The sequence below is a fragment of the Giraffa tippelskirchi genome, chromosome 12 (genome assembly GCF_054371585.1).
Source record: "Giraffa tippelskirchi isolate mGirTip1 chromosome 12, T2T-mGirTip1v1.2.pri, whole genome shotgun sequence".
Lineage (NCBI taxonomy): Eukaryota > Metazoa > Chordata > Mammalia > Artiodactyla > Giraffidae > Giraffa > Giraffa tippelskirchi.
In genome coordinates, this window is record NC_137286.1 from 138,419,455 (window position 1) to 138,444,686 (window position 25,232).

At 44.5% G+C, this 25,232-nt stretch overlaps 1 long non-coding RNA gene across 1 annotated transcript; it reads right to left on the reverse strand.

The window, feature by feature from the left end:
• On the reverse strand, positions 1-22,410 carry LOC145529142 (uncharacterized). Its single transcript, XR_014070957.1, has 5 exons — positions 21,932-22,410; positions 11,241-11,297; positions 11,093-11,156; positions 6,200-6,294; positions 1-1,822 (listed from the first exon to the last, which is right to left on the reverse strand). It is a non-coding gene; the product is annotated as an uncharacterized LOC145529142 (long non-coding RNA).
• Between the last annotated feature and the right edge of the window lie 2,822 nt (positions 22,411-25,232).

Consider the following 25,232-nt stretch of genomic DNA (forward strand, 5'->3'; position numbering starts at 1 on the left):
TTTATTCTCTATTTTTTTAATTGAAGTATAGTTGATTTACAATGTACAGATAATTTCTGTTGTGCAACAAAGTGACTCAGTTATACATACATACATACATACACATTCTTTTCTATTCCTTTTCCATTACAGTTCCAGGAGATCGGAAGATGTTCCCTATACAGTAGGACTTCATTGTTTATCCATTCTACATGTAACAGTTTGCATCTCCCAACCCTAAACTCCAAGTCTGTCCCTCCCCCTCCCCATCCCTTGGCAGCCACAAGTCTGTTCTCTGCAAGTCTGTTTTGTAGACAGGCTTGTTTCTGCCACATTTTAGATTCCACATCTAAGTGGTATCATATGGTGTTTGTCTCTCTGCTTCTGACTTACTTCACTTAGTGTGATAATCTCTAGTTGCATCTATGCTGCTGCAAATGGAATTATTCCATTCTTTTTACAGCTGAGTAATATTCCACTGTATATATGTATCACATCTTTATTCATTCATCTGCTGATGGACAATTAGGTCTTTATATGTCTTGGCTATTATGAATAATACTGCTATGAACATAGGGGGTGCACGTATCTTTGCGAAGTGACTTTTGGAAAGCAACAGGAGAACCAACCATGAATAGAAGGGCGGAACTTTCAGTCACATCCCCTGGTTTCTGGGGAGGTGAGAGGGGATGAAGGTTGAATCAATTGCCAATGGTCAGTGACCTAATCAACTGTGCCTATGAAACCAAGCCTCTGTAAAAACCCAAAAAGAGGGGGTTTGGAGAGCTTCCAGGGTGGTGAATCAGAATGCTTCCATATGACACCGCACTGGGTCCAAAATCCATGAGAGTTTATGTCTACATGTCTTGGTCACCCACAAATGAGTAAACAGTATTTTAAAAGATGGACAGGACATCAATAAACTGAAGGAGTCAACCAAAAACAATATGGGAGGGGTGACAACCATGGTGAGGGATGCAACTGGCAGACGAGATGAGAACATACACACCCCAAGAAAGCTGAGTAAAGCTGGCTGCAGCAGCGACGTGAGTCACCTGTGGTGAGGGATATCCAAGACGCTCAGGGTCACACGGTTTCTTTGTGAGTTGACTGCTACACTCTAAATGAGGGGTCCCCAACCTCTGGGCCATGGACCAGTACCTCCTGTCCGATCAGTGGCGGCATGAGGTTTGAAATAAAGTGCACAAGACATGTAATGCACTTGAATCATCCTGAAACCATCTCCCCAACCCCTGGAAAATAAAAATTGTCTTCCACAAAATTTGTCCCTGGTGCCAGAAAGGATGGGGACCACTACTTTAAGCCAATAATAAGTAAATAGCCTTCACCTCATCACAAAACTTGCTTATCCACAGAGTCTAAATAAATGAAAGAAATTACAAGATACCCACCACACATGACATATTTCAAATTGCAAATGGGTCAAGAGATACTCACCATTACCCCCAAACCATATCAAGGAGTGCTAGGCAACAGCTGTTATCCACCTCATTGAGGAGAACGTTCTATGAGAAGCAGGCCAAGCATGGAACCTTTGGGAGGCCAGCTGAATATAGCACAAATGTCTGTGTCTGTGATCCAAGAGGGATCCAGGGATCCAAGAGCTCTGGCTTGCAGCTGTTCAGCTTTCAAAGACATGAATCCTCTTGGATATTTCTGGGCCAGAATTAGCACCCCTGTTCCGTGAGCTCCCTTATGCTGCTCGGCTGACATTCTTCCTGCCCTTTCTGAGAAAGTAGCTGACCTGAGAGGGTAGGGTAAAAAGTTCCAAAGAGTTTCACGCTCTGCTATTTCCCTAAATAGCTGTGGTCTGCCTTTAGACCTGTAAAGAGCAAAACAGCAACCGTGGATCACAGATGACCCTAAGAAAGGAAATTACTGGACAAGGCTAAGCCTGCCCCTTTAACCAGAACCCAAAGTCCAGTGGATGACCTTAGCATTTAATTTTTTTCAACACCAAAAGCATTTTGTATTGGGGATTTCCCAGGTGTCACTAGTGGTAAAGAACCTGCCTGCCAATGCAAGAGATGTAAGAGACATGGGTTTGATCCCTGGATGGGGAAGATCCCCTGGAGGAGGGCATGGCAACCCACTCTAGTATTCTTGCCTGGAGAATCCAATGGACAAGGATCCTGATGGGCTACAGTCCATAGGGTCGAAATGAGTCAGACACAGCTAAAGCAACTGAGCACATAGCCAATTAACGATGTTGTGACAGTTTCAGGTGAAGGGACTCAGCCATACACATAAACCTTAGCATTTCTGAATCAAGAACTGTCCTCAGACTAGAGTGATGAAAAAGCATGGTGGAAAGAGGGCTGAAGCGGGAATGGAGGACTTGGTTTCTTAGCATTGTCCTTAACCTAGACTTTGGGCAAGTCAACTGAACTCTGAGCCTTCATTCTCGCTGTCTTTAGAAACAGGAACGGGGTGTTCACTGGCTCCTCTGGCTTCACTCTCCACCCTGCTCCAACTTGCTTTCTACCCTGGGAGGCTGACCCTGGTAGGAGGAATGACATCAAAGTGTCTTTCACTCTCTAGATTCTGGCTGGGGATCTGCCAAAGGGTGCTCCTGGTGATCTCAATGAGGCAGCAGTGAGCAGCAATGTGAAGTGAGATCTTAATTCCCTGTCCAGGAATTGAACCTGGGTAGCCTGGAATCCTCCCTGGAGGAGGGCAGGGCAACCCACCCATTCTCCTTGCCTGGAGAACCCCCATGGACAGAGGAGCCTGGCAGGCTACATACAGTCCATGCGGTCGCAAAGAGTCGGAAGCAGCTGAGTTATGACTAAGCACAGCACAGCACAGCCTGGGATCGTAGCCACCAGACCAGCAAGGGCTAGAGGCTAGAAGCTTTTTTCCCCTGGATCTTTGCCCCCCGAAAAATGTGTTTCTCATGGAGGCCAGAACTGTAAATGTGCCTACCCAGCTTATTATTAAGAGATAACCACAACAACAAGTGGGAGAGCACACAGAGAAACAGTTTAACAAGATAGAAGCAAAGCAGAGATGCACAGCCAGAAAGGAAGGGCGTGGGTGTCCACCCCCTGGTGAGGAGCACAGTGGAGAGGCGGGTAAGTCACTCATATAGGGCAGTTTCTCTGGGTCTTTGTTGACCTTTAGCCAGTTATCTGTTGTCCACACCTGACCTATCCTAGAACCCTCCCCAACATGCATGCACAACTTTTTCTAGGATGGATTCCACCCCAGAGGTGTACAGGATCCATATTAGCCTCATATATAATGGGGTGGTGCCCCCTCCCTTTTCACCACCAAGGAGCTTTCCTGTGCACGTGCAATGTCTCCCTTGCCCCAAGGATGGGAAATATATGATCTTCTGATCCCTTACTCAGAAAAGGTTTAGCCCCTCTGTTCTTGCCAAGATTGTTGTTATCTTAAAGCGTCCACAGGAGACAAAGCCCGACTATTTACTCTGTTTCAGTCGTTACTTCCACAGTTGTAAATATCTAACCTGGAGCCCACTGATCTCCCGCTTCAGGAAATGCAAACAGGAGGCCAGTTGTAAGTGTCAGACTTCAAGCCCATATTTTTTTCTTGCCTCAATAAATGTAAACAGGAGGCCAGTTGTAATGCCTAGCCTGAGGCCCATCTATCTCATGCCTCACTGGAAGGCAGTAGAAGGAGAAAGGAGAGTGAGACTGGGTATATACTCGTTTTTCTCCTGGAGGGTCTCTTGGGAGTGGCGGAGACCCTCTCCTGAAAGCCTCTGCTCTCTCACGACAGCACCCCCTACACAGTCATCTTCCAGGTTCTAAGTGCTCGCTCAGCTCACCCTCAGGTCTACTGGTGGTTACAACTCCACTGTCACCAGCCCTGAGGGATCCCTCCACCTTGTGTGGCTCCCCAACCCTGCCTATGCTCTTGTAAATGCTTTAAAAAATTGAAAGGCTCCTGGAAGCACCCTAATTTGAGAGTGCCAACTGCTTCCTGTTGGGGCTGTGCCTGATACAATGCTAGATTAGAGGTATACTGAATACCATGGGACACTTCCAAGATTTCATCTGCATTTTGATTCAAACTGTATGGATGTTAACTAAATCTTATAGAAGACCGCGAAACCAGAAATCACCAAATACAAGTTTTGGATTCTTCCAAATTGCTTGGGCTTCCATGGTGGCTCAGTGGTGAAGAATCTGCCTGCAGTGCAGGAGACATGAGTTCAATCCCTGGGTTGGGAAGATCCTCTGGAGGAGGAAATGGTAACCCACTCCAGTATTCTTGCCTGGAGAATCCCATGGACAGAGGAGCCTGGTGGACATCAGTCCATGGGGTTGCAAAGAGGCAGACACAACTGAGCACACACACAGAGAAATTGCTTTACTCTTCTTGTTGACTGAGGCTAACATAAGTCAACAGAATACCTTTCGACTTAAAAAAGGTATCTTAATAGCAAAATTTCACTTGACTGGTTTTGCAGATCAGTGTGTCATATAAAATTTTATTCGAGAAGGAAAACAGACTTTACTGCTTTCAAATGTTTGATAACCACCAATAGTTGGCTTCTGGGTTCCTTCCAAGATTCTGAGACTAGATATTCCTTTCAAGAGCTGAGCCACACCTAACTCTCTCTCAGCCACGCTTCTGGGTGATGAAACAGGGTGGCAGCCCCTAGAGGTAACGTACAGGGAGAACTCTACAGGCCACTTCCACCACTGCCCAGGGCGACAGCCACTGGAGGCGGGACACCAAGAAGGTTACATCACAGGATGCAATAGCATCCTCCCCCCAACGCCCTCATCCCCTCAGCTCAGATGGCTTGTTCTTTTCCTCATCAAGATCTCTCCAGTAATAATATAATGATGCTCATTGCTACTGACCATTTCTTTATAACCTACTAAGTGCCAGGCAATGTGCTTAGAGCTTTATATTTGTAATTGGTCACTGATATGACAGTAGTATTCCAAAATGGAATGCTGTCAGCCCAATTACCCTGCCCAGCAGGAAGTCCAGGGCCCCACACCCCAACCCCTCCCACCAGCAAAGTGCTCCCCAACTCTGGGTGAGGAGGGGTGAGCAGGGGACTTCCAGGTAGTCCCACTGACTCCATCTTCTCAGGCTAAAACCATCAGGAAAAAACTTTACCCCAAACTGGACAGGGCTCCCTTTTAGGTTATTCTTCTGAGCTGCTTTTTATAAGGTCTAACTTTGCCCTCGGGAGGGCCAGGTAGGGGAAAGTAGCAAGCAGGTTGGCTTCCTGGGGGATCAAGAGACACCTGGACTCCGCGCTGTTCACCAGCTCAGGGCTGCAGACCAGCCACCACCCCCGGGCTATACGTCTTTCTACCTTAGTGGTAATTTTACTTCAGTGTCTTCATCACCCTGTCTCGGCTTGGGGTCCCCCTGAACCTTTCAGAAGACTGTTCTGAACCTCGATTCTTGGGGACAAGAGGTTAGGGTCTTGGTTCCCTGCTCTCTTAGAAGGTCCAGTGCTCTGTATGCGGATGTTGAAGATCCATCAAGCACTCTGCTTTCCAACAGGGTATGTGATGGGAGACTGATGGAGGCACTCTCCCTGTGCACCCCCTCCCCAGTAATTCAGATCTTCTGCAAAGTAATATTTGCAGTCTCTACCAAAAGCTCGCCAAAGTTTTAGGACCCAAATCACCAAGTACTGCCAACTGTCCACATTCTGTTTTCTCAGCTCCATTATTCCCAGGTTACAGCTGCAGTCTAGAGTGTCCCAGATCCTAAACACAGGAAAAGGTTTAGCTGCAACTGTCATGTTTCAGGGCAGAAGAAAACGCCAACAATTATGCCCATTTCTAATTTCTATTATGAGCAGAGATCTCTCGAATAAATCCTCCTGCTCTGACTTTAAAGTCATCCTGTATTGTCAGGACACCAGATTCTAAAATAGAGCGCTTGGGGAGCCAGGGGTAATTTTTAGAACCACAGTGAATTACAGAGCATGCAGAGCCTCAAAGTCAGAGTAAGGCACGTGTCTCTGATGAATGAGTTAGCAAAAAAAAATTGTTCTAGTTCAATTCAAACCCCGAAGTCAGACTCTGCTGTTTTTAGAATCTGTAAGGGTTCTGCTAAGTTCAATTCAAGTTCAACAGTGTAAAGAAGAGGCGTTCGATTGTCACTGTGAAAACGGGAGGAAGAACTCCAGCTTTGGAGGCAGGGGAGCAGACTTTAGTCCCAGCTCTGTCTCGGGTGGGCGCATTACTTAACTTACCTGCAGCTCAGAATCATCATCTATAGAAGAGAGACAGTAGTAGCGACTTGGTTGTGAAAAGTCAGAGATAATACAAGCTGAACTCCAGACAAGTCCTGCCACATTGGAGACAATAAATATTCAATATTCAAATGAATAATGCAATAAAGCACCAGGTATTCACTCAGAGACTACTCAGAAAAATTGATTTCCTCCTCTAAGTTGAAGCACGGGTGTGACTGAGGTCATCCAAGGGATGAACAGACAGTGAAAAGAAGGAATTCCCTGGTGGTCCAGTGGTTAGGTACTTTCACTCAAGTCCCACAAGCTGCTCGGTGTGGCCTAAAAACAGAACGAGAAGGGCCGTGCAGGTGTGCAGGGACGGGCGGGTGGACCAAGTGGTGCCCATAGATGATACCCTTCAAGGGACCTGCCAGCTGCCAGGAGGTAGGGCCTGGGAGAGAGGAAGATGGAAGGAAAGAGGTTGATGAATGCAGAGATGCCCACTGTCTGGTGCTAAAGATTAGAATGGAAATATGTCCGGGTGATTAAAAGATTAGGAGGCCCTTGGGTTCCAGGGTCAAGGTTTCAGCAGAAAGAGATGGTAGTTCCAAAGAGAGCTTCATAGAGACTATGTGGAAGGCTGGGGGCAGACTTACAGGAAAGTGGCCAGGGTGAAGAACCTGGCACTGAAACAGCAGGAAGCCACTATCACCCTTGGGTGAACTGGAGAAGAGGGGTCAGGTTCTCCAGGGCCCATGGACACAGACTGGAAGAGGGGCTGTCCACATGGGGTCTCGGGAGAGAAGGCACAGCCCTTCAGAGATGGCCACATGGGCGGGAACTGCTGCTGACTCTCCCCTGTCCCTCCTCCCTCTGCCCACAGTCTCCAGACCTCCCCTCACCCCTCTCCCCACCTCCATCTCTCTCCACCTTCCCAGTACATATACCCTCCCTCCTTTTCCTCCGCCCCTCCACCCTCCTTCCATCTGCCCCCCCTCCCTCCATCTGCCCCTCCCTCCATCTCTCCCTCCCCCTCCATCTCCCCATCTCCCTACATCTCCCCCTCCCCCTACATCTCCCCTCCCCCTCCATCTCCCCTCCCCTTCATCTCCCCTCCCCCTACATCTCCCCTCCCCCTTCCTCTCCCCCTCCCCCTCCATCTCCCCCCTTCATCTCCCCCTCCTCCTCCATCTCCCTCTCCCCCTCTAGCTCCCCCTCACCCATCTCGCCCTCCCTCCCTTCTTCCCTCCCTCCATCTCCCCTCCCTTCTACCCCCCTGCACCTCCTCTTTCCCTCCTCTCTACCCCTTCCTTCCACCCCTCCATCTCCCCCTCACCTCCCCTCTCCCCCTCCCCCTTCCCTTTCTCCCTCCCTCTTTCCCTGCTGGCCTCCACCAGCAACCAGCAGTCAAGGGAATCCAGGTGGTGCCATGGGTGAAGGGTGGACCTGTGGCCCACCGTCCCATCCTCAGTGCCAGAGCAGTTTTCACAGCAGGGAAGTGGGGAGAAGGTGCAACAAGCCCTCTACACACAGCGGCTCTGGGCACAGCCTGAGTGTCTACGTAACCCTGAAAAAACAAACCACTACACAATGCCACCTCCTATAAGACAGCCTGTTGTTCAGAATGAAGACAAGGTCTCCCTGGCCTCTCCCCGGCCTCTCCCCGGCCCCCGCTGAGCTGGGTGTTCCTGCCCACTGTCACTGTGAGCTGCAGATCAAGCACTGTTGGACACTAAATAGACATACCTCAGCGGCTGTATTGGATGGCAACAAGCCATGGCACTGTTTCTCTTAGAAACTGTAATTCCCAGATCTGAAAACCCTTTGAGAAAGAACTAAAAAGAGGAGTGTGTCTGCTCCGCTTCTCTCTCTTGCGTCATCACCAGGCAGGGATGGGAGATATTTCAGCTCCTCCTTGGAGGACAGACGTGCCCTGACCCACCTTCCCTCCCCCTGACTGCTTGGAGCTATCTTTGAAACTGGGTCTGCACTGGGGCTGTGTGTCCTCAAAACCCTGGAGCGAATCAATCAGGCACTAAGGTCTGTGGGCAGGGAGTGGGGGAGCCAGGGGTGGGGGCATTTTTGCTTTTCGGGATGGCCCACAGTACACTGGCACAGTACACGCCATGGTCTGCACCCTCCAAACTTAAAAAGCAGCAGGGCATCACCTCCACCCTGAGGGGAAGCCAGACCTTCTGGATGGAGCTGGAGCTACTTCTTCCCACCTGAATACCCTCAGGCCACGGGCACATCCAGGGAGGTCTTGTGGCTCATGGAGCCACGGGTCAATGCACCAACTCTCTTACAGACACTGCGCAGCTCGCATCAGCAATTCTGACAGCTTCCGGCTTGTTCCATTTTCCTCCAGGCCCTGTTAAAACATCCTTTGCCAGCAATTTCCCAGACCTTTTGAATGTGAAATGTGACAGGTTCAGGGGACATTGGGGGCCCTAAGCGTCACTCTCCATCTCTTCAAGGGATTCCATCAGTTGACGTGTGGCTTGAACCATTTGGAACTGCTGTTATTCTTAGGTCAAAAAAATGGTTGAATGTCAGCACTGGAGTAATCCAACCTAAATCACAGAAAGAACCAACAGTCGAAATATCATCTTTATGAATGGCTTGGACAATGCCCAGCAACATCCCAAAGGCAAGGCTGTCTGGGGAAAACTAGATTAGCTGAAGTGCATCCCGAGGCCTGAATGGAGTCTCCAGTTGCCTTTGCCTAGAACTGCTGACCTGTCGAGGTCGCAGGAGGCAGGGTAGGGTGAAGGTTACCCCTTTACTTCACTCTGAACAGTGAAAAGTGGCCACCGAACAAGCTGTCCTGCATTAGCCTGGGGTATGGACACACTAGAGTGAAACTGGAAGAACAGCACGGTTGTGATGGTTAATTTTATGTCAACTTGGCTGATCATGGGGTGCTTAGTCACTCAGTTGTGTCCGACTCTTTGCGACCCCATGTGCTGCAGCCCGCCAGGCTCCTCTGTCCATGGGATTCTCCAGGCAGGAATACTGGAGTGGGTTGCCATGCCCTCCTCCAGGGGATCTTTCCTGGAGATTAAATATCAGTTCTGATGTGTCTGTGGGCTGTTTCCAAATGAGATGAGTGTTTGAATCAGTGGACTTGGTAACATAAATCATCCTTCCCAATGCACGTGGCCATCATCAAATCCACTGAGGTCCTGAAGAGAACAAAAAGTGGAGAAAAGAAGAATATTCTCCCCCCCCCTTTTTTTCTGCCTCACTGCTTGAACTGGGATCCTTCATCTAATCTTATTCCGCTCTTGGCCTTGGGTTTACACCATGGTTCTCAGGTCTTCAGATTTAGCTGAGTCACAACACTAGCTTTCCTGCGTCTCCAGCTTGCCGGCAGCAATCCTGTGAGCCAGTTCCTTGTAATGAATCTCCCTTCGGACTTGAGGATTGTCTCCTACTGGTTCCGTTTCTCTGGAGAACCCTGACTGGTAGAATCGTTCAGCAAAAGAGCACCCCGGTACTCTGCTTCCCCAAGCTACTTGTGGCTTCCAGGGGCGTAGGTAGAACCAAGAAATTCCTACAGTCCCTACGTTGAGGACTCAAAAGGCAGCTGAGTTAAAAGCAGCAATGGGCCCGCCATGGTGAAAGGAGGAACAACCAGAAACAGAGCCCTGGGGTGGACTCCCGACCAGGGGGCTGGTGCAGAGATTCAGTATGCTTAGAACACCAGTAAGAACCAAGGCCAGGTCTCACGGGAGGGCTACCAGGCTCTATGTTATTTGTGAGAGCAAATTAACACATTAGTTCCCACCAAGACTGTAGATGCACATGCCAGGAGGGTGTGTGCCAACCAGAGCCGCCGGGGAGACTCGCACCTGACAAAGCTGTATTAGTCACCGTCCGCGCTCCTTGCATCCGGAAGCCATCTTAGACGGCAGAGAACAGCGCTGAAACAAACGGCAGCAAACCACAACCAACGCCGACTTACTAAACACTCCAAAACCCTGACTTACTGAAAAACCTGTTTACGTGTACTAGATTAGACCATTTTTTTCTCTCTACTCCTTAATGTGGTGATATTTATGAGAAAAACTAGATAGCTATAGAAGAAAATTAAGAAACATCTGAGAATAGTGTGAGCAGAATTTGTGACCCTACTATACTTATGAAAAGTATTTTGAAGAAACGAAAAAGACTACACTATATCTTTTGCTGGAACCTTGCATAATCTAGATGGATTTTGGTACACACCATATATGCATGACATCCAAAAGGCTTAAAGTAAAAGGATGCAGTGGATAAAACTATTGGTCCCAACTCTTCCTTCATCCCTATATCTATGCCCTTTGTCATGTGATTATGAAGTTACTGCTACACAAAAGATGGTGTGAACTTCCCCACCCCTTGACATTCTATTTGACTATGTGACTTGCTTTAGCTAAAGAGATGTTAGCAAGAACTAGGCACATGATAACCTATTGAAGCCTGTTTTCTATTTTTTCCATCACTGATAGGTAACGGGCCTTGGCTGATCCCAGAAGAATGAGAGCTATTTGGTGCAGCGATATCCTCACTGAGCTGGAACATAAAACAGTTGACTCAGCTGCCTCAAATTCATGAGCAAGAAATAAATGTTTATCTCTGTGTGACACTGAGATTTTGAGATTGTTAGGCAGCTATAGCTGACTGACACAAAGACAGAAAGCCTTCTAGTATGCTGGAACTAGTCCAAACTTAATCTAGGTGGTAGTTAACACAGATGTATAAAATTCATTGAGCTAATCACTTAAGATTTGTATTCTTTGGTGTTATATAAGTTACACCTTAGTTTAAAAAAACAAAAAATTATTAATATTAGTATCAGTAAGCTTTTTTAAAAAATTGAAATCAGACAAAAATTTAAGATAAAATCTGCTTGATTTTCTCTCTTACCTCTTTTCCCTTGAAGCATCTTTAGTTTGGAGAATTACCTGATATGCTCAATGGGGACACATTTCTAAAACAAAAACAGTTGGCCATTTTTAAGTGTTATGCAAAGCATAATGCAGTTAAATCAATTTTTAATCTTTTTTCACTTTACCTTATAACATGGGACAGTCTTTTCTTCTGCAGATCCTTCTGAGCTGTAGTTAGTTGACTTGTAAAAAGAATGAGAATTTTCTGTGCCTCATTTGAGCCATAAGAATCTGGGAACAAAATCCTGCTAGCATTCAAAAACATTTGGACGTTGTGAGGAATATTTAGAATATGTAATGTGGCATTCTAGCCTAGGCTAGCCTATGCACTAAATGTGTTGGTAGATTCCTTTATAATTAATGAGATTTCTTTCATTGTGAATATTTCCCCTTTTTTAACTTCTATCTTTTGAATATAGACTGTATTCTGAAACATAAAGTCTAAGAAGTTTCTGACAATTTAGTTTAAATCACTAAGATACTAGACTCTCGAGCTTTGCCTCCCCTGGAGTAAAATTTATGTTGAATGGAGTTCCAAACAGACATATCGAACTCCAAACTGTAGCTTATCAGGGCACTTTAGGTAGCTTTGTAGATGGGGCAAGAGGCTTGTCTGCAGAAACCCTTTCCCTGTGTACTAAGGACTTAACCTTTTCTGGGTCAACCCCAGATGTTCTTTGACCCCAGAATCTCCTTTAGAATCTACTCCCACTACCTCTCTGACCTCCTTCTCCTCCAGATATCTAATGGTTGGGGCACCCCCTACCTACAGTAACTTCCCACATGACTACTTATTATGAATTAGAGTGGTTCCAAAATCAGTGTCACTCCCCATCTCTTTAGCAAATTCGCCTCACAGCACATCATCCATCTACAAAGTAAAGAACATATAGCTACCACCAGTTCTGCTAATGAAATGTGTTTTCCCTACTGGGGAAAAAACAACCAAGGTAGCTTTTCCTCCATCTCTGGGGAAGGGTGGGGGACTCATGCTCCCTAGAGTTTCTCCCATGCTTTTCTACTCAGCATCCTTTAGATCTAAAAATCTCCATCCCTCCCTCTGGGTGTACCGCTCCCGCTTCCCACGTGATGGGCACTCAATTCATTCACCATATGAACTGAAGTTGGAATAATGGCATTTAGAATTCCACACTGATTTCCTATTAAAAAGAATCTAGGCCTGTGCCCCTTGGGAACAAGAGTTACTTTTACAGGTTACCATGAATATATCAGTACTGAATTAATTTAGAATGTCCAAAGTTTAAAAAAAAAATCTTTCAAATAACTATGACCACAATCATAAAAGTCAGACCACAAGACTAAGAGACAATAAACAGGGAATGGTACTGATGATTTTCAATCCCAGAGAGCCTCTTACAAAGCAAAAAGAGTCTGAGCTGAAAACAAGATTTACACATTACCTATTTCCGTGGGTTTTTTTCCTTAGACATCACCTGGGCAGCTGACCTATTTCCCTGTCAGCAGCAATGACATGAGGCTCTATGTGATATTTTCCTACATCTGTAGGCTTGAAAATAAACAATTTTGAAAACCTGCAGCTCAGCACTTGGCATTTCACCAGAACTTTCCCAACTCCCAAAAGACAAATCTGTTTTTTATTCCACTATAGAGTGCCTCATCTATCTTTCCAGGAGAAAATATAATAAAAACTAGAGAATTTGGTTCAGAGGATATATAATGGACACTTAAAACAATCCTGTAATAACAATTTTTATTAAAAGCATATCATAGATTTATATATATATAATAGATATTATGTAGATAGATTTATATTTACAGACATAACTTATGTATAAATAGGTAGATTATATACATACATATGGTCTAGTAACCCAGTTTTTATTCTATCTCTTCATTAGTAGAGTAATAAAATTTGGGGCAAGAGATAGCTGCTGCTGCTGCTGCTAAGTCGCTCAGTCGTGTCTGACTCGTAGTGACCCCATGGACTGTAGCCTACCAGGCTCCTCCATCCATGGGATTTTCTAGGCAAGAGTACTGGAGTGGGGTGCCATTGCCTTCTCCAAGAGAGACAGCAACAGAGCTAAATAAAACAGAGGCAAAAGACCAGTCTTTTAGTATAATTATTTACAGAATCCTGAGGGGTAAGTTTCATAATATAGCTAACATCATACCTTTAGTCAAGAAGGGACAAAAGGGCTGGTGCTGTCTTTATAGCATATGAAAAATTCATTTTTTCTCAGCAAAAAAAAAGTGATAAAAATTGATCTATTCCTTCTAAGAAAAAATTTACTATGGCGGAAACACTCAATATTGCAGTCATTTATTACAAATGTTGAATTCAAGAAGTACAGACTTAGTCTGCCCTTGACTGGTCAGATTTATTTCTCTTAAGAATAATCTGGAAAATCCCTGTACAAATGTAAACCATCATGTGATTCAGGGTGGCCAAAGGCCTGACATAGGGCCTGCTGATTTAAAACATGTACATGAACGACTATACTCCAATAAAAATAAAATAAAACATATCCGTGTATTATGCTGACTGAAACTTTAAATGCTATCAAAATGTTAAAAGTGTTTAAACCAAAAGCCAATTATCATTTCCTGCAAAATAGGGCACTTAATCACCCACGCCATCTACATTGTCAGGGGCAAAGGCTCGCCTCTGTGATTATCTGAAAGGGCCCCCACCAGTTCACCCAGGGCTTGGGGGAATCAAAGAGCTATTCAACTGCTTCAGCTGCCCACAATTCCAGTCCAGAGACAAAACAAAAGCAGAAGCTGTTGTCCCAGTAAGATGAAAGCTGTGCACAAAGGGGAAGACCCCACTGAGCCCGCCTGTCCTTCAAGCAGGTGTTAACATTGTCCCCACCTTCTGAAGAACAAGAAGGCTCAGCTGGTGGAAATGGCACACAGATGCACACCACCACCCTTAGTGGCCGGCCTGCCTTGGGCCTTAAAAGAGGAGTTCCCAAGTTCATTCTCAAGGGATAGACCAGAGTAGAATGTCACATCTAAAGAAAGACACTTTGCACAGGTTAACTCAGAAGACAGAGGAGCTCTGGCTAAGCTAGTGGAAGCTTTCAGGACCACTTATGATGACAGATACGTGGAGATCCACCATCACTGTGAGGCAATATCACAGGTCCAAAAAATATCTATGGTTCTCACTGACAAAATGGAAAGGGAAGGGCTAAAGATCTTGCCACCAAACTAGGATAAAAGCACAATGTTAACTTTTCTGTATGTAAAAAATACAAATTACCCTTCAAAAAGACTCAACCTCACAGCAGTGTCTTCACTCTCCAAATTCCCATACTGCTACTACATCCTAGCACATGCAAACACATGCATGAATACCCATGACGGCATGTTGTCTTTTTCCATTGAGTTAAGGTGAGTGACATGACTTTGGCCACCTGATGCAAGGAGCTGACTCATTTGAAAAGACCCTGATGCTGGGAAAGATTGAGGGCAGGAGGAGAAGGGGACGACAGAAGATGAGATGGTTGGATGGCATCATCAACTCGATGGACATGGGTTTGGGTGGACTCCGGGAGTTGGTGATGGACAGGGAGGCATGGCGTGCTGCGGTTCATGGGGTCGCAAAGAGTTGGACACGACTGAGCGACTGAACAGAACTGACATGTCTTTGCTAGCTAAATTACAATCTACAATTTATAATCTCCCCAAGCATGGATGGAGGAGCCTGGTAGGCTTCAGTCCATGGGGTCGCTAAGAGTTGGACACGACTGAGCGACTTCACTTTCACTTTTCACTTTTGAAAAGTGAAAGCATTGGAGAAGGAAATGGCAACCCACTCCAGTATTCTTGCCTGGAGAATCCCAGGGACGGCGGAGCCTGGGGGGCTGTCATCTATGGGATCACACAGAGTCGGACACGACTGAGGTGACTTAGCAGTAGCAGTAGCAGCAGCAGCAAGTCTAGAAAATGTTATCACTCTACCTTGTATTTTAATTACTTGGTATCTGTTCTAAAGCTCTCCTACCAGGCTGCAAGTTTATTGAGGGGAGAAAGTGTATGTTCCTCATCCTTGGACTTAACTGATTTAGGACTAAGATCATGTTGTTGTTGTTTCTGTTGTCAAAGTTCCTCATGCAGTAAGAGCATGGCAGCAAATGAGCAAAGCCTAAATAGGGCTCCCAGGACCTCCACCACGTGCCCAGATCCACATCAGATATCAGTCTCCCCACCTTTGGGATTATCTCAACACTGCAAGTGGTGAATGGGTTAGTAGTTCTCAATTTTCCCATGGTGGCAGGACTTAAAAGAATCAGCATCACACTAGATTGAAGTCTAGTAACAAACAGATAGCAAAATTTTAGTGGCTTCTCAAATCCAAAGTTTCTTTCCTATTTATAAAATGTCTAATAGAGCTGCTGTCCTTGATGTGGTGACTCAGTGATAGAAGCCACCTCCCTCTGTGACTCCTCCATGTCAAAACAGTCACCACCAAAAGAAAGATTATGAAAACCTAGACTTCTTTAACTCCCTTGGACCAAAAGTGACAAAAGTCCCTTTTGCTCATGGCCCACTGGCCTTAATCTAGGTACCTGGTCCCAACTCAGTTATAAGGGAGGTTGACAATTAGGGGTGTCCATGGAATTATCTGTTGAATATTGCTGGCTCACCATACAACTGAATTTATGAAATGAACCAGGGACCAGTTAAGGAATGACACTTATGTAGAGAGATGGCTGTATGAACAGAGTACACAACGAAGATGTAACGTTTCATCATATCACTGAATCCACCATTTTTATAAAAGATCTAAGTTTTTGCAATTTACTTTTACCATTTTCAAGGAAAGTAAGTCCTATAATAAAAAATATGTTTTCTATTACAGATAAGACAATAAGGTGTTTTGACTTTGGAGGGAAGTTCTTAAAATAATACATCAGGCTCATCTGTTGAGGCCCTTCTGCTGCAGCTTGCTATTGCCCAGTTTGCTGTCTCTTATAATAGTAACCAGCTTTGAGGCCAAAATAAACCCTCTAGTTGTTCTTTAGGACACCCCATCTGCCGCATCCTTCAACACCAGGAGTGCTTCCAGGGCTCTCAATGGTTATGGCTGCTGCTGCTGCTGCTGCTAAGTCGCTTCAGTCGTGTCCGACTCTGTGCGACCCCATGGATGGCAGCTCACCAGGCTCTGCCGTCCCTAGGATTCTCCAGGCAAGAATACTGGAGTGGACTGCCATTTCCTTCTCCAGTGCATAAAAGGGAAAAGTGAAAGTGAAGTCGCTCAGTCGTGTCCGACTCTTAGCGACCCCATGGACTGTAGCCTACCAGGCTTCTCCGTCCATGGGATTTTCCAGGCAAGAGTACTGGAGTGGGGTGCCATTGCCTTCTCCATGGTTATGGCAGTGCATAGTATAAATCAATGGTCACAGGGCTTTGCTCCATCCAGGCTAAAAAGATGTGCTCATTTCATCACTACTGCAAGAATACTTGAATTTTTTTTAAATTTCATACAGCAGTTTTCCTCATATCTCCATCTTAAACACTGCCTTTGGGAAGGCAAACAAAAATTATCTAAAAACATTCCTTGGAAATCAAAATAACATCAGAAGAGAATAATCACACACAAAAAAAATAAGTTTTGCATCTTTTAACAAATGCATTTATTCTATTTATATGCACAGACTAATCATTTCATCATAGCCCTTTTCTTAGTTTACTAGAAGAAAACAGAAAAAGACCTATTTTTGTAACTTATAAATAATGTTTTTATAACTTATAACTCTAATAACTCCTAAAGTCTGTGACAAAAAAAAAGTCAAAACCAAAAACAATTATAAAAATCACACTGGTGTTTCAACAAATTCCAATAAAACGGCATCCGCCAAAATGCCAGTACTCTTCCAAACTGTCAAGGTCATCAAAAATAAGAAGAGTCTAAACATCACAACCAAGAGGCACCTAAAGAGACATGACAAATAAATATACTGTAGTACCCTAGATGTAATTCTAGAGCAGGAAAAATATCATTAAATAAAAACTGAGGAAATGTGAATAAAGTATGGACTACAGAAAGCAGGAGGCTGAGGCTCCAGCCTCAGGCTGGAGGGGGATGGGAGTTATTGTTTAATGGGCAGAGAGTTTAAGTTGAGGATGTTAAAAAAGTTCTTGAGATGAACAGTGGTGATAGCTGCCCAACAAAGTGAATGTACTTAATGCTACTGCATGCCCACATGCTCAGTCACATCCAGCTCTTTGTGACCCCATGGACTGTAGCCTGCCAGGCTCCTCTGTCCATGGGATTCTTCAGCCAAGAATCCTGGAGCAGGCTGCCATGTCCTTCTCAGGAGATCTTCCCAACCCAGGGATCAAACCTGTCTCTCTTGAGCCTCCTGCATTGACAGGCAGATTTTTAACCACTTGAGCCACCTAATGCACACATAAAACTGGTAAAAATGGTAAACTTTATGTTGTATGTATTTTACCAAAATAAAAGCAATCATAAAGTGTGATATGTGTCACAGTGGTATTACTCAGTTTAGAGATAGTTTTTATAAGTATCAGGTGTGTTCTCTGTTCTCAAGGAACTCCAATATATTCTAAACATTAATAACAATGGGATGTAACTCTAAGTGAAGGCTCAGGAAGTGTTGATTAGTCAAGAACAGGGAAGCTTTCCCAAAAAAGTGTAACCTGAAATCCTTCTAGAAGAAAAAGAAAATTTGGCTGAGAGGAGGTGTTGATGGAGAAGGCAACATTTGATCCAACAAATGTTCTTCTGCCAAGAATTAGGCTTCTAACTGATTTTGGATTAGATCTGCTTGAGTTGGATTCAGGCACAGAACGTGGCTGACTAACTCTGACTAGCCTTATGGTTGCCACCACCCACTCACACCTTTGTAAAATAAACTTCCCCAAATTACTCAAATCTGAGTAAACCATCTGTGTCTTGTTAGGACCCTGACTGGCACATGGAATCAAATTATAAGTCGCCGAGTTTGGATTCTGCCTTGGACAAAATTAAAAAGGAAACTGTAGGTAACACGGTATTTGATGAGAAGCTTTTGGAAGAAATAATATGTTGACATATAATTTGCAAACTCAAAAAGATGCTGGTTATTATCCTTGTAGATAAAATGAGAGGACAGAGACAGGAGATATAGGTCAGCCTGGGCTTCCCTGGTGGCTCAGACAGTAAAGAATCTGCCTGAAATACAGGAAATCCAGATTTGATCCCTGGGTCAGAAAGATCCCCTGGAGAAGAAAATGGCAACCCACTCCAGTATTCTTGCCTGGAAAATCCCATGGACAGCGGAGCCTGACAGGCTACAGTCCATGGGGTTGCAAAGAGTCAGACATGACTGAACGACTAACACTTTCACTTTCAGAGCAGAGAGCAGGATGGATAAGAGTGGAAAGTGTACCTGGACGGGCAAAGGGAAGCTATCCAGCACATTCCACAAGAAAAATACTATAGAAGGATTGGGAGCTCTGTCAATTATGATACTTTGGACTATAAGAAATAGTAGACCCAACTAATAGAAGTTAAAATAGGGATTTATTATTTTACAGTAAGTCTGGAGAGGGGGAGGGGAGCTATTTCTAGGTAAATCCATGATGTCCTTAAAAGTCAGAGGCCTTCCATTTCACAGGCATGAGAACAAGGTCTCTCCTCTGGGCCACAAGATGGCTGCAGATGTTCCAGATGTCACACACTAATCTAGCAACATCTAGTCAAGAACAAAAGTGTTTTGCCTCCACGGTTTTCTTCAGTGAGGAAAATCTTTCACAAACTTTCCATGTAGGATACCTCAGATCTCATTAGCCAGAATTCAAGCCTAAACATTCCCTAGCAATGTGATTGAGACTGTCACTTAAATTCATCATGATTGATGTCTGGGATTGGGACGGACCTACAAATTCAGAGGTCTACCAACAAAGAGAAGGGTGGGAATTTCTGAGGGCTGTTATCCAAAATGCCCAGCTCAAGAGAGGATAATGTATTAATAACATTCTTTTCTAGAAAGAGGCTTTCTTGTAGCTTCTCCCTCCTTCCCCCAAGAGATCTTCAAAGTTAAGGTAAAATTTTTTAGTGAGAGGAAGTTTGGAAATTTCTATTCCTCTCTGCATCCCTGCCTTTAAGAAAGTGCATCATGGGGCTTTTTACTTAATCTTCTCCTGCTTTCATTCATTCATTCACCAAATATGTGTGGAGAACTTAACATGTGTCCAACTTTGGAGATATAACCAAAAATAAAAAGACAAAGTCCCTGAATTCTAGAAGCTGACAACTGATGTCAAGAGAGCGACCATAGAAAGTGCTCTGTGTATGGAGGAAGGGCAGGTGACTGCAGTCAAAGAATGGGCAAAGGTGGCCAGGAGATACCTTCCACTCTGGAGAGCTGGGTGGAGAAAAGGAAGCAGTTGCTGACAACTTATTTTAGATGCTGACTTTTTAAAAAATTTTATTGAAGTATAGTTGACTTGCCATGTTGTGTTAATACCTTCTGTACAGCAAAATGACTCAGGTATATATATATTTTTCATATTCTTTTTCATTATGGTTTATCACAGGATATTCAACATGGTTGCCTGTGCTATACAGTAGGACCTTGTTGTTTATCCATCCTATATAAACTAGCTTTCATCTTCAAATCCCAAACTCCCAATCCTTCCCTCCCACACCCCACTCACACTTTGGCAACCACAAGTCTGTTCTCCATGTCTGTGAGTCTGTTTTTGTTTCATAGATATGTTGATTTGTGTCATATTTTAGATTCCACACATAAGTGATATCACACAGTATCTGTCTTTCTCTTTCTGACTTACTCCACTTAGTATGATAATCTCTAGGTCCATTTATGATCTTGCAAATGGCATTATTTGATTTTTTGATGGCTGAATAATACTCCATTATGTGTAGATATACCATGTTTTATACACACACACACACACCCCACATCTTCTTTATCCATTCATCTATTCATAGATATTTAGGTTGTTTCCATGTCTTGGCTATTGTAAACAATGCTGCTATGAATATAGGGGTACATGTATTTTTTCAAATTATAGTTTTGTCTGAGTATACACACAGAAGTGGAATTGCCGGATCATATGGCAACTCTGTTTCTTTGAGAAGCCTCCATACTATTTCCCCTACTGGCTGTACCAATTGACATTCCCACCAATAATATAGGAGGGCTGCCTTTTCTCCACACTCTCTCCAGCATTTGTTAATGATGGCCATTCTGACCACTGTGAAGTGAACTACAACTTTAGAAGGGAGATGCAAAGACTTTACTAGGATAAGAAATAGGGAATCAGGACAAAGTTTCTTTAGACGAAGGATGTATGGTTGACAGAAGCCCTCCCTGAGCTGGCTCTCGGGAACCAGAGTGGAGCGGTGATGACTCATGAAGAACACCTTCTCATAAAAATGCAGGGAGGGGCACGGTGGGACATCCCAGCCAAGAGATATCACAGGAGCCAAGGTTCAGAGATGAGACTCCCAGAGCTAAATGCATACATGTGCGAGATAAACCTCCCTTGGGGCAGAGGTCTGTGACTACAGAATGGTGGAATATGGAATAGAGGTCTATGCCACATGCAATGAGTTCCTAAATGAAACAATCCTAATGATGGCTGTAAAGATGACCACAGTGATGAAGATGATGATAATGACAACATCCCGATGGCTGACTGTGATCACTTTCATAAGCCTGGTAGGTTAATGTAGGTCTTTCCTTGACTACTCTTACAGTGTCACCTACAGGTAAACTTGGGAATGACCTGACCCTTTTTATCGCTTGACCCATAAATCCTGACAACCTCTCTGATGCTTTTCAGGAGGATGTTGCTAAATATTAATATTTAGCTAAGTAATACCTCTATCACTTCACATGATGATCATTTCTTTTTTATAGTGGGAACAATTAAGGTCTAGTCTCAGGACTTCCCTGGTAGCACAGTGGATAAAGAATCCACCTGCCAATGCAGGGGACATGGGTTCAATCCCTGGTCCACGAAGACTCCACATGCCATTGAGCAACTAAGCCCAAGTGCTACAATTTCTGAGCCTGTGCTCTAGAGACCACGCACCTAGAGCCTGTGCTCTGCAGCAAGAGAAGCCCTTGCACCGCAACAAAGAGAAGCCCCCATTTGTCATAACTAGAAAAAGCCCATGAGCAGCAATGAAGACCTAGTGCAACTAAAAATAAATAAATAATTTTTTAAAAAAACTTTAAAAAAATTCTAATCTCTTAGCAGCTTTGAAGTTTATAATACAGTATTGTTTTCTATAATCACTATGCAGTGCATTAGATCTCCAGGATTTATCTACTAGTTCCAAGTTTGTATCTTGAAACAACACAGCCCCAATTTCCCTACCCCCACCTCCAGCCTCTGGTAGCTATGTTTTTACTCTGTTTTTCACCAATTTGTTTCTTTGGATTCCACATATTAATGATATCATAAGTATCTGTCTTTGTCTTACCTTGATGCTTAGCATAATGGCTTCAAGATCCAAAGGTCCATCCATCCTGTTGCAAATGGCAGAATTTACTTTTTTATTGTGGCTGAATAATATTCCATTATATGTATACACTCCTATCTTCTCTATCCATCCATTGATGGGCACTTACTGTTTCCCTCTGTTGACTGCTATGAATAAACACTGCAATACACAGGGGATTGTAGACATCTCTTTGATATCCTATTTCCATTTCCTTTGGGTATATAACCAGAGGTGGAATTGCTGGATCACATGGCAGTTCTATTTTTAATTTCTGGAGAAACCTCCATACTGTTTTCCATAGGGACGGTAAGATTTATATTTCAAGGAAGAGAGAACAATTACCTGAGGCTGTTCTTCCTGGAAAGTCTCTGGGAACAGGTAGTCCTGGTCTCCGGAGAGGACTCCTAGGCCCCACACTGCTTCCGGGTGCAGCGCAGAGAAACAAACAAGGCCGGTGTGATGCCATGGCTCGCACCTGGGCTTGGTGCAGTCCTGGACCTGGTAGACGTTAGATGGGGGCCCTGGCGGCCCACAGCAGAAGCCTGGGTTCCTGGCGTGGCCCTTCGGTCTCTCAGAAGCTGATGCATTTGCAGCACACGCAGGAGCAGTTCCCTCTCCCACTCCGTCCTCGGGTGCTCCGGCTTCTGCAAAGCCACAGGCCTGAGCCAGTCCTTAAGAGCCGCGGGCGCAGCTGGGAGGAGCTGGCCGCCACACAGGCTCAGGGTGAAAGGCATGAGCGGAGGCAGCCCCAGGAGCGGCTTCGGCCTGGTAGGCGATGGGAACCAAACTCCATTCTGAGCGAGGCACCCAGGTGTTTCCCCTTTCAGGAACCTCTCGCCAGCCTCTTAAGAACTCGCGAGATCCCGTGAGACTTGGCTTCCGCTGGGGAAAGGGCTTCTGGGAGGAGCCTTTCTGGCCTGATTCTGCCGTCCTACGGGCTATCTCGGATGGGCAATGCATCCCAGCCCATATTCTTCCTGCCGTTCCATATGATCTTTTATTTACCACCACCACCACCCCCCGCCCCACCCATACACGTTGTGGATCACAACAAGCTGTGGAAAATTCTTAAAAGAGTTGGGAATACCAGACCACCTGACCTACCTCCTGAGAAATCTGTGTGCAGGTCAAGAAGCAACAGTTAGAACTGGATATGGAACAACGGACTGGTTCCAGATCGGGAAAGGAGTACGTCAAGGCTGTAAACTGTCACCCTGCTTATTTAACTTATATGTAGAGTACATCATGAGAAATGCCAGCCTGGATGAAGCACAAGCTGGAATCAAGATTGCTGGGAGAAATATCAATAACCTCAGATATGCAAATGACACCACCCTTATGGCAGAAAGTGAAGAAGAACTAAAGAGCCTCTTGATGAAAGTCAAAGAGGTGAGTGAAAAAGTTGGCTTAAAACTCAACATTCGGAAGACAAGGATCATGGCATCTGGTCCCATCACTTCACAGCAAATAGATAGGGAAACAATGGAAATAGTGAGAGACTTTATTCTTCGGAGCTCCAAAATCACTGCAGATGCTGACTGCAGCCGTGAAATTAAAAGATGCTTGCTCCTTGGAAGAAAAGCTGTGACCAACCTAGACAGCATATTAAAAAGCAGAGACATTACTTTGCCAACAAAGGTCCATATAGTCAAAGCTATGGTTTTTCCAGTAGTCATGTGTGGATGTGAGAGTTGGACTATACAGAAAGCTGAGCAGCAAAGAATTGATGCTTTTGAACCATGGTGTTGGAGAAGCCTCTTGAGAGTGACTTGGACTGCAAGGAGATCCAACCAGTCCATCCTGAAGGAAATCAGTCCTGAATATTCATTGGAAGGACTGATGCTGAAGCTGAAACTCCAATACTTTGGCCACCTGATGCGAAGAACTGGCTCATTGGAAAAGACCTTGATGCTGGGCAAGATTGAAGGCGGGAGGAGAAGGGGATGACAGAGGATGAGATGGTTGGATGGCATCACTGACTCGATGGACATGAGTATGAGCAAGCTCCAGGAGTTGGTGATGGACAGGGAAGACTGGTGTGCTGCAGTCCATGGGGTCGCAAAGAGTCAGACACAACTGAGCGACTGAACTGAACCCATACCCGAAGCCACAAAACACACCCTGTAAGCTCCAGCCTGCAGACTCTGCTTCCCTTCCTGGCAAACACCAGGCACTATCGCCATGGGTTGAGAACCCATTTACTTCAAATTCCAGGCCTGACACTATTGGTTCGACCTTGATAAATTCCACAGAAAACAGAACCAGATAACAAAACTAATCTTTCTAATCCTTAGCATCCTCATCTGTAGACTGGGCACAATAATATTTACGTCATTGCGTATACAAGAACTATATAAGATAATATATGTAGAGTACAAAACACAGGTCTTGCCACATTTTTACCAGGATGGCATTCATTTAAAGTATCTTATAGGGCTTTTCAGCTCTCCAAACATGTGAGAAAAATGGATATAAAGTGTATGTAGAAATGTATGCATATGTGTAATATGTACACATATGCTATAGATAGGTAATAAATGTTTAAACTTATACATACAGAACAAAAATGTATAAAAGAAAGTACAGTGAGATGATTTTCTCTATTATACTGTTTCTGGATTATTTTTTAAATTCATCTGTATTTGTGTATTTTCTGCAATAAACATCAATGACTACATTTTGTAAAATATATATACATATTTAGCTAAGGTGATGTATATATATAAATATATACATTTAGCTAAGTGGCTCAGTGGTAAAGAATCCACCTGCCAATGCAGGAGATGCCAGAGACACAGGTTCAATCCCTGGGTCAGGAAGATCCCCTGGGTCAGGAAATGGCAACCCACTCCAGTATTCTTGCCTGGAAAATCACAAGGACAGAGTAGCCTGACTGGCTACAGTCCATGGGGTCGCAAAGAGTGGGACACGACTGAGCACAGATACACAAGGATTTGCAATTGGATTTTCAACCATACCAACAAGAGCACAATCATCCTGTTTGAAAGGCTCCCACTTCAGAAACCTGTATCACCCCACAAGTTAATGAGCTTTTCTATACATAGTTTCTTCCAGTGTGTAATTACTGGCCTGGCTTCATATTATTTTAGGATAGTGTCAGCAGCTAATCGCGGTACAGTCTGAATGCTCTGAAATGAGTTCGGCTGAGGATGAGAATAGCTCAGCAAATTTAGGGCTGTGTGTGCATCATTTTTCAAGTCTATTGTTTAGAAGGACACTGAACATGGCAGATTAATGGTGGCGTCCAACTGAAAGGGCAAATGACTGTGGAATCTGACCTGTTTCACATTTCACTTTGAACTTCCTAAACTGCTCATTCCTCGGTACCTACTTGTCACATGTAACCATCATAGGATACTTGAGTTGACCTAAGCATCCAGGGGAGCCTCAGGTCCTGGCAGCGCTGAGTCCCTAACATTGCTGCAGGCTCTTGTAGAGAAGGAAGCATTTATTTCCTCCCCCTTCAGATTTCCATTAAAGGAAGGGAACTCCTTTTCATTCACCTGGAGGCAAAAATGCATGCAGAATTTTTCTGGCCTCTTTTTTCTTCCTTTTTTCATTCCTTAGGGTACAGGAGTATGTTATCTGATGGATCTTTGGGAAAATTAATGACATTACTGAC